Source organism: Pogoniulus pusillus, unplaced genomic scaffold (genome assembly GCF_015220805.1).
Source record: "Pogoniulus pusillus isolate bPogPus1 unplaced genomic scaffold, bPogPus1.pri scaffold_233_arrow_ctg1, whole genome shotgun sequence".
NCBI classification, from domain to species: domain Eukaryota; kingdom Metazoa; phylum Chordata; class Aves; order Piciformes; family Lybiidae; genus Pogoniulus; species Pogoniulus pusillus.
In genome coordinates, this window is record NW_026974658.1 from 7,893 (window position 1) to 21,409 (window position 13,517).

Consider the following 13,517-nt stretch of genomic DNA (forward strand, 5'->3'; position numbering starts at 1 on the left):
AGGGTCACTGGGACCAGTTCAGAGCTTACTGGGACCAGTTCAGAGCTTACTGGGACCAGTTCAGAGCTTACTGGGACCAGTCCAGAGCTTACTGGGACCAGTTCAGGGTCACTGGGACCAGTTCAGAGCTTTCTGGGACCAGTTCAGAGCTTTCTGGGACCAGTCAGAGCTTACTGGGACCAGTTCAGAGCTTTCTGGGACCAGTTCAGAGCTTACTGGGACCAGTCCAGAGCTTACTGGGACCAGTTCATAGCTTACTGGGACCAGTTCAGAGCTTACTGGGACCAGTTCAGAGCTTACTGGGACCAGTCCAGAGCTTACTGGGACCAGTTCAGGGTTACTGGGACCAGTTCAGGGTTACTGGGACCAGTCCAGAGCTTACTGGGACCAGTTCAGAGCTTACTGGGACCAGTTCAGAGCTTACTGGGACCAGTTCAGGGTTACTGGGACCAGTTCAGAGCTCACTGGGACCAGTTCAGAGCTCACTGGGACCAGTTCAGAGCTTACTGGGACCAGTTCAGAGCTTACTGGGACCAGTCCAGAGCTTACTGGGACCAGTTCAGAGCTTACTGGGACCAGTCCAGAGCTTACTGGGACCAGTTCAGGGTTACTGGGACCAGTTCAGAGCTCACTGGGACCAGTTCAGACCTTACTGGGACCAGTTCAAAGCTTACTGGGACCAGTCCAGAGCTTACTGGGACCAGTTCCGAGCTTACTGGGACCAGTCCAGAGCTTACTGGGACCAGTTCAGGGTTACTGGGACCAGTTCAGAGCTCACTGGGACCAGTTCAGAGCTTACTGGGACCAGTTCAGAGCTTACTGGGACCAGTCCAGAGCTTACTGGGACCAGTTCAGAGCTTACTGGGACCAGTCCAGAGCTTACTGGGACCAGTTCAGAGCTCACTGGGACCAGTTCAGGGTTACTGGGACCAGTCCAGAGCTTACTGGGACCAGTCCAGAGCTTACTGGGACCAGTTCAGAGCTTACTGGGACCAGTTCAGACCTCACTGGGACCAGTCCAGAGCTTACTGGGACCAGTCCAGAGCTTACTGGGACCAGTCCAGAGCTTACTGGGACCAGTTCAGAGCTTACTGGGACCAGTTCAGAGCTTACTGGGACCAGTTCAGAGCTCACTGGGACCAGTCCAGAGCTTACTGGGACCAGTTCAGAGCTTACTGGGACCAGTTCAGAGCTTACTGGGACCAGTCCAGAGCTTACTGGGACCAGTCCAGAGCTTACTGGGACCAGTTCAGAGCTTACTGGGACCAGTCCAGAGCTTACTGGGACCAGTTCAGAGCTTACTGGGACCAGTCCAGAGCTTACTGGGACCAGTTCAGAGCTCACTGGGACCAGTCCAGAGCTTACTGGGACCAGTTCAGAGCTTACTGGGACCAGTTCAGAGCTTACTGGGACCAGTCCAGAGCTTACTGGGACCAGTTCAGAGCTTACTGGGACCAGTTCAGAGCTCACTGGGACCAGTCCAGAGCTCACTGGGACCAGTTCAGAGCTTACTGGGACCAGTCCAGAGCTTACTGGGACCAGTTCAGAGGCTTACTGGGACCAGTTCCAGAGCTTACTGGGACCAGTTCAGAGCTTACTGGGACCAGTTCAGAGCTTACTGGGACCAGTCCAGAGCTTACTGGGACCAGTTCAGAGCTTACTGGGACCAGTCCAGAGCTTACTGGGACCAGTCCAGAGCTTACTGGGACCAGTTCAGAGCTTACTGGGACCAGTTCAGAGCTTACTGGGACCAGTTCAGAGCTTACTGGGACCAGTCCAGAGCTTACTGGGACCAGTTCAGAGCTTACTGGGACCAGTTCAGGGTTACTGGGACCAGTCCAGAGCTTACTGGGACCAGTTCAGAGCTTACTGGGACCAGTTCAGAGCTTACTGGGACCAGTTCAGGGCTTACTGGGACCAGTCCAGAGCTTACTGGGACCAGTTCAGAGCTTACTGGGACCAGTTCAGAGCTTACTGGGACCAGTTCAGAGCTTACTGGGACCAGTCCAGAGCTTACTGGGACCAGTTCAGAGCTTACTGGGACCAGTCCAGAGCTTACTGGGACCAGTTCAGGGTTACTGGGACCAGTTCAGAGCTCACTGGGACCAGTTCAGACCTTACTGGGACCAGTTCAAAGCTTACTGGGACCAGTCCAGAGCTTACTGGGACCAGTTCCGAGCTTACTGGGACCAGTCCAGAGCTTACTGGGACCAGTTCAGGGTTACTGGGACCAGTTCAGAGCTCACTGGGACCAGTTCAGAGCTTACTGGGACCAGTTCAGAGCTTACTGGGACCAGTCCAGAGCTTACTGGGACCAGTTCAGAGCTTACTGGGACCAGTCCAGAGCTTACTGGGACCAGTTCAGAGCTCACTGGGACCAGTTCAGGCTTACTGGGACCAGTCCAGAGCTTACTGGGACCAGTCCAGAGCTTACTGGGACCAGTTCAGGCTTACTGGGACCAGTTCAGACCTCACTGGGACCAGTCCAGAGCTTACTGGGACCAGTCCAGAGCTTACTGGGACCAGTTCAGAGCTTACTGGGACCAGTCCAGAGCTTACTGGGACCAGTTCAGGGTTACTGGGACCAGTTCAGAGCTTACTGGGACCAGTTCAGAGCTCACTGGGACCAGTCCAGAGCTTACTGGGACCAGTTCAGAGCTTACTGGGACCAGTTCAGAGCTTACTGGGACCAGTCCAGAGCTTACTGGGACCAGTCCAGAGCTTACTGGGACCAGTTCAGACCTTACTGGGACCAGTCCAGAGCTTACTGGGACCAGTTCAGGGTTACTGGGACCAGTCCAGAGCTTACTGGGACCAGTTCAGAGCTCACTGGGACCAGTCCAGAGCTTACTGGGACCAGTCCAGAGCTTACTGGGACCAGTTCAGAGCTTACTGGGACCAGTCCAGAGCTTACTGGGACCAGTTCAGACCTTACTGGGACCAGTTCAGAGCTCACAGGGACCAGTCCAGAGCTCACTGGGACCAGTTCAGAGCTTACTGGGACCAGTCCAGAGCTTACTGGGACCAGTTCAGGGTTACTGGGACCAGTCCAGAGCTTACTGGGACCAGTTCAGAGCTTACTGGGACCAGTTCAGAGCTTACTGGGACCAGTCCAGAGCTTACTGGGACCAGTTCAGAGCTTACTGGGACCAATCCAGAGCTTACTGGGACCAGTCCAGACCTTCCTGGGACCAGTTCAGAGCTTACTGGGACCAGTCCGGAGCTTACTGGGACCAGTTCAGAGCTTACTCATTGGCTGAGCTGAGACCTCATTGGCTGAGCTGAGACCTCATTGGCTGCAGCTGAGACCTCATTGGCTGAGCTGAGACCTCATTGGCTGAGCTGAGACCTCATTGGCTGAGCTGAGACCTCATTGGCTGCAGCTGAGACCTCATTGGCTGAGCTGAGACCTCATTGGCTGCAGCTGAGACCTCATTGGGCAGAGCTGAGACCTCATTGGCTGCAGCTGAGACCTCATTGGCTGACCTGAGACCTCATTGGCTGAGCTGAGACATCATTGGCTGAGCTGAGACCTCATTGGCTGCAGCTGAGACCTCATTGGGTGGAGCTGAGACCTCATTGGCTGAGCTGAGACCTCATTGGCTGCAGCTGAGACCTCATTGGCAGAGCTGAGACCTCATTGGCTGCAGCTGAGACCTAATTGGCTGAGCTGAGACCTCATTGGCTGAGCTGAGACCTCATTGGCTGAGCTAAGACCTCATTGGTTGAGCTGAGACCTCATTGGCTGAGCTGAGACCTCATTGACTGAAGCTGAGACCTCATTGGCAGAGCTGAGGCCTCATTGGCTGCAGCTGAGACCTCATTGGGCAGAGCTGAGACCTCATTGGCTGCAGCTGAGACCTCATTGGCTGAGCTGAGACCTCATTGGCTGAGCTGAGACCTCATTGACTGAAGCTGAGACCTCTTTGGCTGAGCTGAGACCTCATTGGCTGAGCTGAGACCTCATTGGCAGAGCTGAGACCTCATTGGCGCAGCTGAGACCTCATTGGGTAGAGCTGAGACCTCATTGGCTGAGCTGAGACCTCATTGGCTGCAGCTGAGACCTCATTGGGTGGAGCTGAGACCTCATTTGCTGAGCTGTGACCTCATTGGCTGCAGCTGAGACCTCATTGGCTGAGCTTAGACCTCATTGGCTGCAGCTGAGGCCTCATTGGCTGAGCTGAGACCTCATTGGCTGCAGCTGAGACCTCATTGGCAGAGCTGAGACCTCATTGGCTGAACTGAGACCTCATTGGCTGAGCTGAGACCTCATTGGCTGCAGCTGAGACCTCATTGGGCAGAGCTGAGACCTCATTGGCTGAGCTGAGACCTCATTGGCTGCAGCTGAGACCTCATTGGGCGGAGCTGAGACCTCATTGGCTGAGCTGAGACCTCATTGGCAGAGCTGAGACCTCATTGGCTGAGCTGAGACCTCATTGGCTGCAGCTGAGACCTCATTGGGCTGAGCTGAGACCTCATTGGCTGCAGCTGAGACCTCATTGGCTGAGCTGAGGCCTCATTGGCTGAGCTGAGACCTCATTGGCTGCAGCTGAGACCTCATTGGCTGAGCTGAGACCTCATTGGCTGAGCTGAGACCTCATTGGCTGAGCTGAGACCTCATTGGCTGCAGCTGAGACCTCATTGGGCGGAGCTGAGACCTCATTGGCTGAGCTGAGACCTCATTGGCTGAGCTGAGACCTCATTGGCTGCAGCTGAGACCTCATTGGGCAGAGCTGAGACCTCATTGGGCAGAGCTGAGACCTCATTGGCTGAGCTGAGGCCTCATTGGCTGCAGCTGAGACCTCATTGGCTGCAGCTGAGACCTCATTGGCTGAGCTGAGACCTCATTGGCTGAGCTGAGACCTCATTGGCAGAGCTGAGACCTCATTGGCTGAGCTGAGACCTCATTGGCTGCAGCTGAGACCTCATTGGCTGAGCTGAGGCCTCATTGGCTGAGCTGAGACCTCATTGGCTGCAGCTGAGACCTCATTGGGCGGAGCTGAGACCTCATTGGCTGAGCTGAGACCTCATTGGCAGAGCTGAGACCTCATTGGCTGAGCTGAGACCTCATTGGCTGCAGCTGAGACCTCATTGGGCTGAGCTGAGACCTCATTGGCTGCAGCTGAGACCTCATTGGCTGAGCTGAGGCCTCATTGGCTGAGCTGAGACCTCATTGGCTGCAGCTGAGACCTCATTGGCTGAGCTGAGACCTCATTGGCTGAGCTGAGACCTCATTGGCTGAGCTGAGACCTCATTGGCTGCAGCTGAGACCTCATTGGGCGGAGCTGAGACCTCATTGGCTGAGCTGAGACCTCATTGGCTGAGCTGAGACCTCATTGGCTGCAGCTGAGACCTCATTGGGCAGAGCTGAGACCTCATTGGGCAGAGCTGAGACCTCATTGGCTGAGCTGAGGCCTCATTGGCTGCAGCTGAGACCTCATTGGCTGCAGCTGAGACCTCATTGGCTGAGCTGAGACCTCATTGGCTGAGCTGAGACCTCATTGGCAGAGCTGAGGCCTCATTGGCTGAGCTGAGACCTCATTGGCTGAGCTGAGACCTCATTGGCTGAGCTGAGACCTCATTGGCTGCAGCTGAGACCTCATTGGCTGAGCTGAGACCTCATTGGGCAGAGCTGAGACCTCATTGGCTGAGCTGAGACCTCATTGGCTGCAGCTGAGACCTCATTGGCTGAGCTGAGGCCTCATTGGCTGAGCTGAGACCTCATTGGCTGCAGCTGAGACCTCATTGGCTGAGCTGAGACCTCATTGGCTGAGCTGAGACCTCATTGGCTGAGCTGAGACCTCATTGGCTGCAGCTGAGACCTCATTGGGCAGAGCTGAGACCTCATTGGCTGAGCTGAGACCTCATTGGCTGAGCTGAGACCCTTCCACTCCCTCCCCTCCCCTCCCCCCTCCCCTTCCTCCCCCCTCCCTGCAGCCAATCAGAGGCCAGCAGGGTGGGCGGAGCCAATGGGCCCTGCCCCGCCCCTCCCCCCACCGGAAGCTCCGCCCACAAGGCTCTAACCAAGAGATTTTATTGGCTGGAGAGGAGGGGAAGGGGAGGGGCCTGGGAGGGACCTACAGGGACCAATAGGGGGCAGGGGAGAGCTGCAGGGCCCCAGAGTGGATCCCTTAGGGCCTGCAGTGGATCCCTTGTGGGGGGATCTACAGGGACCAGTAGGGAGCAGGGGAGAGCTGCAGGGCCCCAGAGTGGATCCCTTAGGGCCTGCAGTGGATCCCTTGGGGGGGATCTACAGGGCCCTAGATTGGATCCCTGTGGGGATCTACTGGGACCAATAGGGAGTAGTGGAGAGCTACAGAGCCCCAGGGTGGATCCCTGAGGGGGGGGGATCTACAGGGTCCTAGATTGGATCCCTGGGGGGATCTACTGGGACCAATAGGGAGTAGTGGAGAGCTACAGGGCCCCAGAGTGGATCCCTTAGGGCCTGCAGTGGATCCCTTGGGGGGGGATCTACAGGGCCCTAGATTGGATCCCTGTGGGGATCTACTGGGACCAATAGGGAGTAGTGGAGAGCTACAGAGCCCCAGGGTGGATCCCTGAGGGGGGGGGATCTACAGGCTCCTAGATTGGATCCCTGGGGGGATCTACTGGGACCAATAGGGAGTAGTGGAGAGCTACAGGGCCCCAGAGTGGATCCCTGAGGGGGGAGGATCTATAGGGATCAATAGGGAGCAGTGGAGAGCTGCAGGCCCCAGAGTGGATCCCTTAAGGCCTGGAGTGGATCCCTTGTGGGGGGATCTACAGGGATCAAGAAGGAGCAGTGGAGAGCTCCAGAGCTCCAGAGTGGATCCCTGAGGGGGGAGGACCTACAGGGACCAAGAGAGAGCAGTGGAGATCTGCAGGCCCCAAAGTGGATCCCTGAGATCTACAGGGACCAAGAGGGAGCAGTGGAGAGCTGCAGGCCCCAAAGTGGATCCCTGAGATCTACAGGGACCAATAGGAAGCAGTAGATAGCTACAGGGCCCCAGAGTGGATCCCTGGGGGGATCTACAGGGATCAAGAAGGAGCAGTGGAGAGCTCCAATGCCCAGGAGTGGATCCTGGGGGGAGGGGATCTACAGAGCCCCAGAGTGGATCCCTGGAGAGGATCTACAGGGACCAGTAAGGAGCTGGAGGGGCTGAAGTGAATCTATAGGGACAGAGAGGGATCTACAGGCCCCCAAAGTGGATCCCTAGGGATCTATAGGGACCAATAGCAGGCAGGAGAGAGTGACAGGTCCCTAGAGTGGATTCCTGAAGGGATCTACAATGACCAATAAGGAGCAGTAGAGAGCTTCAGGGCCCAGAGTGGATCCCTTAGGGCCTGGAGTCGATCCCTGGGGGGGGGAAGAATCTATAGGGATCAATAGAGAGCAGAGGAGAACTACAGGGCCCCAGAGTGGATCACTGAAGGGATCTATAAGGACCAATAGGGAGCAATGGAGAGCTACAGAGCCCCAGAGTGGATCCCTTAGGGCCTGGAGTCGATCCCTTGGGGGGGGAATCTATAGGGATCAATAGAGAGCAGAGGAGAGCTACAGGGCCCCAGAGTGGATCCCTGAAGGGATCTATAAGGACCAATAGGGAGCAGTGGAGAGCTACAGAGCCCCAGAGTGGATCCCTGAGGGGGGATCTACAGGCCCCTAGACTGCACCCCTGAGGGGATCTACTGGGACCAATAAAGAGCAGTGGAGAGCTACAGAGCCCCAGAGTGGATCCCTGAAGGGATCTATAAGGACCAATAGGGAGCAGTGGAGAGCTACAGGGCCCCAGAGTGGATCCCTGAAGGGATCTATAAGGACCAATAGGGAGCAGTGGAGAGCTACAGGACCCCAGAGTGGATCCCTGAAGGGATCTCTAAGGACCAATAGGGAGCAGTGGAGAGCTACAGGGCCCCAGAGTGGATCCCTGAAGGGATCTATAAGGACCAATAGGGAGCAGTGGAGAGCTACAGAGCCCCAGAGTGGATCCCTGAAGGGATCTATAAGGACCAATAGGGAGCAGTGGAGAGCTACAGAGCCCCAGAGTGGATCCCTGAAGGGATCTATAAGGACCAATAGGGAGCAGTGGAGAGCTACAGAGCCCCAGAGTGGATCCCTGAGGTGATCTAGAGGGACCAGTAAGGAGCTAGAGGAGCCAGACTGGATCCCTGGGTACCTATAGGGACAAAAAGGGATCTAGAGGCCCCCAGAGTGGATCCCTGGGGATCTGCAGGCATTTCCAGGCACCAATGGAGATCTCTGGGGACCTCCAGGGGTCGAGAGTGGATCTGTGGGGGATCTACTGGCCCCCAGGTTGGTGGCACAGGGATCTAGGGGGACCTGTGGGGATCTCTAGAGCCCAGACTGGACCTACCAGGATCTATCTGTAGAGATCTGTAGGGATCTATGGGGCCCCAAGCTGGGTCCAGGGGGATCTAAAGGGATCAGTGGGGATCAGTGAAGGATCCTTAGGCCTCAGACATGATCCAGGGGGATCTACAGGGATCTATGGGGATCCACAGGCATCTAAAGGCCCCAGACTGAGCCCATGGGGATCTAAAGGGATCAACAGGCATCAGTGCAGGATCTCTAGGCCTCAGACTAGATCCACAGGGATCTACAGGGATCTCTGGGGATCTACAGGGATCTTTGTGGATCTACAGGGATCTAAGGGGACCTACAGAGATCTGCAGGGATCTACAGGGACATGTGGGGATCTACAGGGATCTAAAGGCCCCATCCTGAGTCCATGGGGATCTACAGGGATCTATGGGGATCCACAGGCATCTAAAGGCCCCAGACTGAGCCCATGGGGATCCACAGGGATCTATGGGGATCCACAGGCATCTAAAGGCCCCAGACTGAGCCCATGGGGATCCACAGGGATCTATGGGGATCCACAGGCATCTAAAGGCCCCAGACTGAGTCCATGGGGATCTACAGGGATCTATGGGGATCCACAGGCATCTAAAGGCCCCAGCCTGAGCCCATGGGGATCTAAAGGGATCAACAGGCATCAGTGGAGGATCTCTAAGCCTCAGACTAGATCCATGGGGATCTACAGGGATCTTTGTGGATCTACAGGGATCTAAGGGGGCCTACAGAGATCTGCAGGGATCTACAGGGACATGTGGGGATCCACAGGCATCTAAAGGCCCCAGACTGAGTCCAGGGGGATCTACAGGGATCTATGGGGATCCACAGGGATCTATGGGGACCGAGGGGGACCCATAGGGATCTACAGTGATCCACAGGGATCTGTGGGGATCTACAAGGACCCACAGGGATCTATGGGGATCTACAAGGACCCACAGGGATATATGGGGACCAATGGGGACCCACAGGGGTCTACAATGATCCACAGGGATCTGTGGGGATCTACAAGGACCCACAGGGATCTATGGGGATCTGCAGGGATCTATGGGGACCAATGGGGATCTGCAGGGATCTACAACAACCTATAGGGATCTACCATGATCTACAGGGATCTAAGGGGATCTACAGGGATCTATGGGGGTCTACAGGGATCTATGGGGATCTACAGGGATCTATGGGGATCTACAGGGATCTATAGGGAGCTAAAGGCCCCAGGCTGAGTCCATGGGGATCTACAGGAACCCATGGGGATCAGGGAGGGATCTCCAGGCCTCAGAAGGGATCCACAGGGATCTTTGGGGATCTATATGGATCCATGTGGGTATATAAGGATCAGTGGGGATCTACAGGGGTCTATGGGGATCTTTATGGATCTTTGGGGATCTACAGGGACCTGTGAGGACCCACAGGGATCTATGGGGACTGAAGGAGGTCCATGGAGATCTACAACGCTCTGCAGGGATCTGTGGAGATCTACAGGGATCTAAAGGGACTGGCAGGGATCTATGGGAATCCACAGTGACCTGCAGGGATCTACGAGGATCTATAAGGATCTACAGGGATTGACAAGGATCTATGGGGGCCAACAGGGACCTCCAAGGATCTACAACGACCTGCAAGCACCTGTGGGGATCTACAGGGATCTATGGGGCCCAACAGGGACCTCCAAGGATCTACAGCGACCTACAAGCACCTGTGGGGATCTACAGGGATCTATGGGGCCTGACAGGGATCTACAATGACCTACAAGCACCTGTGGGGATCTACAGGGATCTATGGGGCCTGACAGGGATCTACAATGACCTGCAAGCACCTGTGGGGATCTACAGGGATCTATGGGGACCTGGGGGCACCTGCAGCGATCTCTAACGACCTAAAGAGACCTGTGGGGATCTACTGGGATCTAGGGGGACCCGTGGGGACCTACAGGGCCTCTCCAGGCCCCTGGGGCCTACGCCAAGCCCCGTAGCGTTTCCTCCCCAGCCTAGAGGCAGGGCGTGGCCTCCCCTCTTCCTCCTCCTCCTCCTCCTCCCCCCCCCTGCCCCGCCCTAGACAGCCAGCAGGACGCTGACAGGGCAGTGGTCGCTGCCCAGGGCCTGAGGGTGGATCCTGCTGTGGCAGAGGGCGGGGCCCAGCTGGCCGGAGAGGAGGGCGTGGTCCAGGCTCCGCCCCCTGGCCCCGCCCAGGTAGGTGCAGAAGGGGAAGGCCTCGGGCAGGGTTGGGTAGAGGCAGTGGAAAGAGGCCAGGAGGGACTCGGCCAGCAGCAGGCCTGTGGGGATTGACAGGGATCTATGGGGATCTATGGGGATCTATGGGGATCTACAGGGATCTATAGGGATCTATAGGGATCTATGGGGATCTACAGGGATCTATAGGGATCTATGGGGACCTGGGGGCACCTGCAGCGATCTCTAACGACCTAAAGAGATCTGTGGGGATCTACTGGGATCTAGGGGGACCCGTGGAGACCTATAGGGCCTCTCCAGGCCCCTGGGGCCTACGCCAAGCCCCACAGCGTTTCCTCCCAACCTAGAGGCAGGGCGTGGCCTCTCTTCTTCCTCCTCCTCCTCCCCCCTGCCCCACCCTAGACAGCCAGCAGGACGCTGCCAGGGCAGTGGTCGCTGCCCAGGGCCTGGGGGTGGATCCTGCTGTCGCAGAGGGCGGGGCCCAGCTGGCTGGAGAGGAGGGAGTGGTCCAGGCTCCGCCCCCTGGCCCCACCCAGGTAGGTGCAGAAGGGGAAGGCCTCGGGCAGGGTCGGGTAGAGGCAACGGAAAGAGTCCAGGAAGCCCTCGGCCAGCAGCAGGCCTGTGGGGATCGACAGGGATCTATAGGGATCTGTGGGGATCTACAGGGATCTATGGGGATGTACAGGGAGCTAAAGGCCCCAGGCTGAGTCCATGGGGATCTACAGGAACCCATGGGGATCAGGGAGGGATCTCCAGGCCTCAGACGGGATCCACAGGGATCTTTGGGGATCTATATGGATCCATGTGGGTGTATAAGGATCTATGGGGATCTACAGGGGTCTATGGGGATCTTCACGGATCCTTGGGGATCTACAGGGATCGGTGAGGACCCACAGGGATCTATGGGGACCGAAGGAGATCCATGGAGATCTACAACGTTCTGCAGGGACCTGTGGAGATCTACAGGGATCTAAAGGGACTGGCAGGGACCTATGGGAATCCACAGTGACCTGCAGGGATCTACGAGGATCTATAAGGATCTACAGGGATCTACAAGGATCTATGGGGCCCGACAGAGACCTCCAAGGATCTACAATGACCTACAAGCACCTGTGGGGATCTATAGGGATCTATGGGGACCGACAGGGACCTCCAAGGATCTACAACGATCTACAAGCACCTGTGGGGATCTACTAGGATCTATGGGGCCTGACAGGGACCTCCAAGGATCTACAGGCACCTGTGGGGATCTACAGGGATCTATGGGGACCTGGGGGCGCCTGCAGCGACCTCTAACGACCTAAAGAGATCTGTGGGGATCTACTGGGATCTAGGGGGACCCATGGGGACCTACAGGGCCTCTCCAGGCCCGTGGGGCCTACGCCAAGCCCCACAGCGTTTCCTCCCCAGCCTAGAGGCAGGGCGTGGCCTCTCTTCTTCCTCCTCCCCCCCCCTGCCCCGCCCTAGACAGCCAGCAGGACGCTGACAGGGCAGTGGTCGCTGCCCAGGGCCTGAGGGTGGATCCTGCTGTCGCAGAGGGCGGGGCCCAGCTGGCCGGAGAGGAGGGCGTAGTCCAGGCGCCAACCCACGTTACGGGCCCTGGCCCCGCCCAGGTAAGTCCAGAAAGTGAAAGCGTTGGGCAGGGTCGGGTAGAGGCACCGGAAAGAGTCCAGGAAGCCTTCATCCAGCAGCAGGCCTGTGGGGATCGACAGGGATCTATGGGGATCTACAGGGATCTATGGGGGTCTACAGGGAGCTAAAGGCCCCAGGCTGAGTCCATGGGGATCTACAGGAACCCATGGGGATCAGGGAGGGATCTCCAGGCCTCAGACAGGATCCACAGGGATCTTTGGGGATCTATACGGATCCATGTGGGTATATAAGGATCTATGGGGATCTACAGGGGTCTATGGGGATCTTCACAGATCTTTGGGGATCTACTGTGATCTGTGGGGATCTACAGGGATCGGTGAGGACCCACAGTGATCTACGGGGACCGAAGGAGATCCATGGAGATCTACAACGTTCTGCAGGGACCTGTGGAGATCTACAGGGATCTAAAGGGACTGGCAGGGATCTACGGGAATCCACAGTGACCTGCAGGGATCTACGAGGATCTATAAGGATCTACAGGGATCTACAAGGATCTATGGGGCCCGACAGAGACCTCCAAGGATCTACAATGACCTACAAGCACCTGTGGGGATCTATAGGGATCTATGGGGACCGACAGGGACCTCCAAGGATCTACAACGATCTACAAGCACCTGTGGGGATCTACTAGGATCTATGGGGCCTGACAGGGACCTCCAAGGATCTACAGGCACCTGTGGGGATCTACAGGGATCTACGGGGATCTGGGGGCACCTGCAGCGATCTCTAACGACCTAAAGAGATCTGTGGGGATCTACTGGGATCTAGGGGGACCCGTGGAGACCTATAGGGCCTCTCCAGGCCCGTGGGGCCTACGCCAAGCCCCACAGCGCTTCCTCCCAACCTAGAGGCAGGGCGTGGCCTCTCTTCTTCCTCCTCCCCCCCCCTGCCCCGCCCTAGACAGCCAGCAGGACGCTGACAGGGCAGTGGTCGCTGCCCAGGGCCTGAGGGTGGATCCTGCTGTCGCAGAGGGCGGGGCCCAGCTGGCCGGAGAGGAGGGCGTAGTCCAGGCGCCAACCCACGTTACGGGCCCTGGCCCCGCCCAGGTAAGTCCAGAAGGTGAAAGCGTTGGGCAGGGTCGGGTAGAGGCAGCGGAAAGAGTCCAGGAAGCCTTCATCCAGCAGCAGGCCTGTGGGGATCGACAGGGATCTATGGGGATCTACAGGGATCTATGGGGGTCTACAGGGAGCTAAAGGCCCCAGGCTGAGTCCACGGGGATCTACAGGAACCCATGGGGATCAGGGAGGGATCTCCTGGCCTCAGACGAGATCCACAGGGATCTTTGGGGATCTATATGGATCCATGTGGGTGTATAAGGATCT

The 13,517-nt window shown here is 57.2% G+C and overlaps 1 long non-coding RNA gene across 1 annotated transcript; it reads right to left on the minus strand.

The window, feature by feature from the left end:
- Positions 1-6,018: 6,018 nt before the first annotated feature.
- LOC135174036 (uncharacterized) lies at positions 6,019-8,623 on the minus strand. The gene is made up of 2 exons (XR_010301675.1): positions 7,578-8,623; positions 6,019-6,260 (listed from the first exon to the last, which is right to left on the minus strand). It is a non-coding gene; the product is annotated as an uncharacterized LOC135174036 (long non-coding RNA).
- Positions 8,624-13,517: the final 4,894 nt, after the last annotated feature.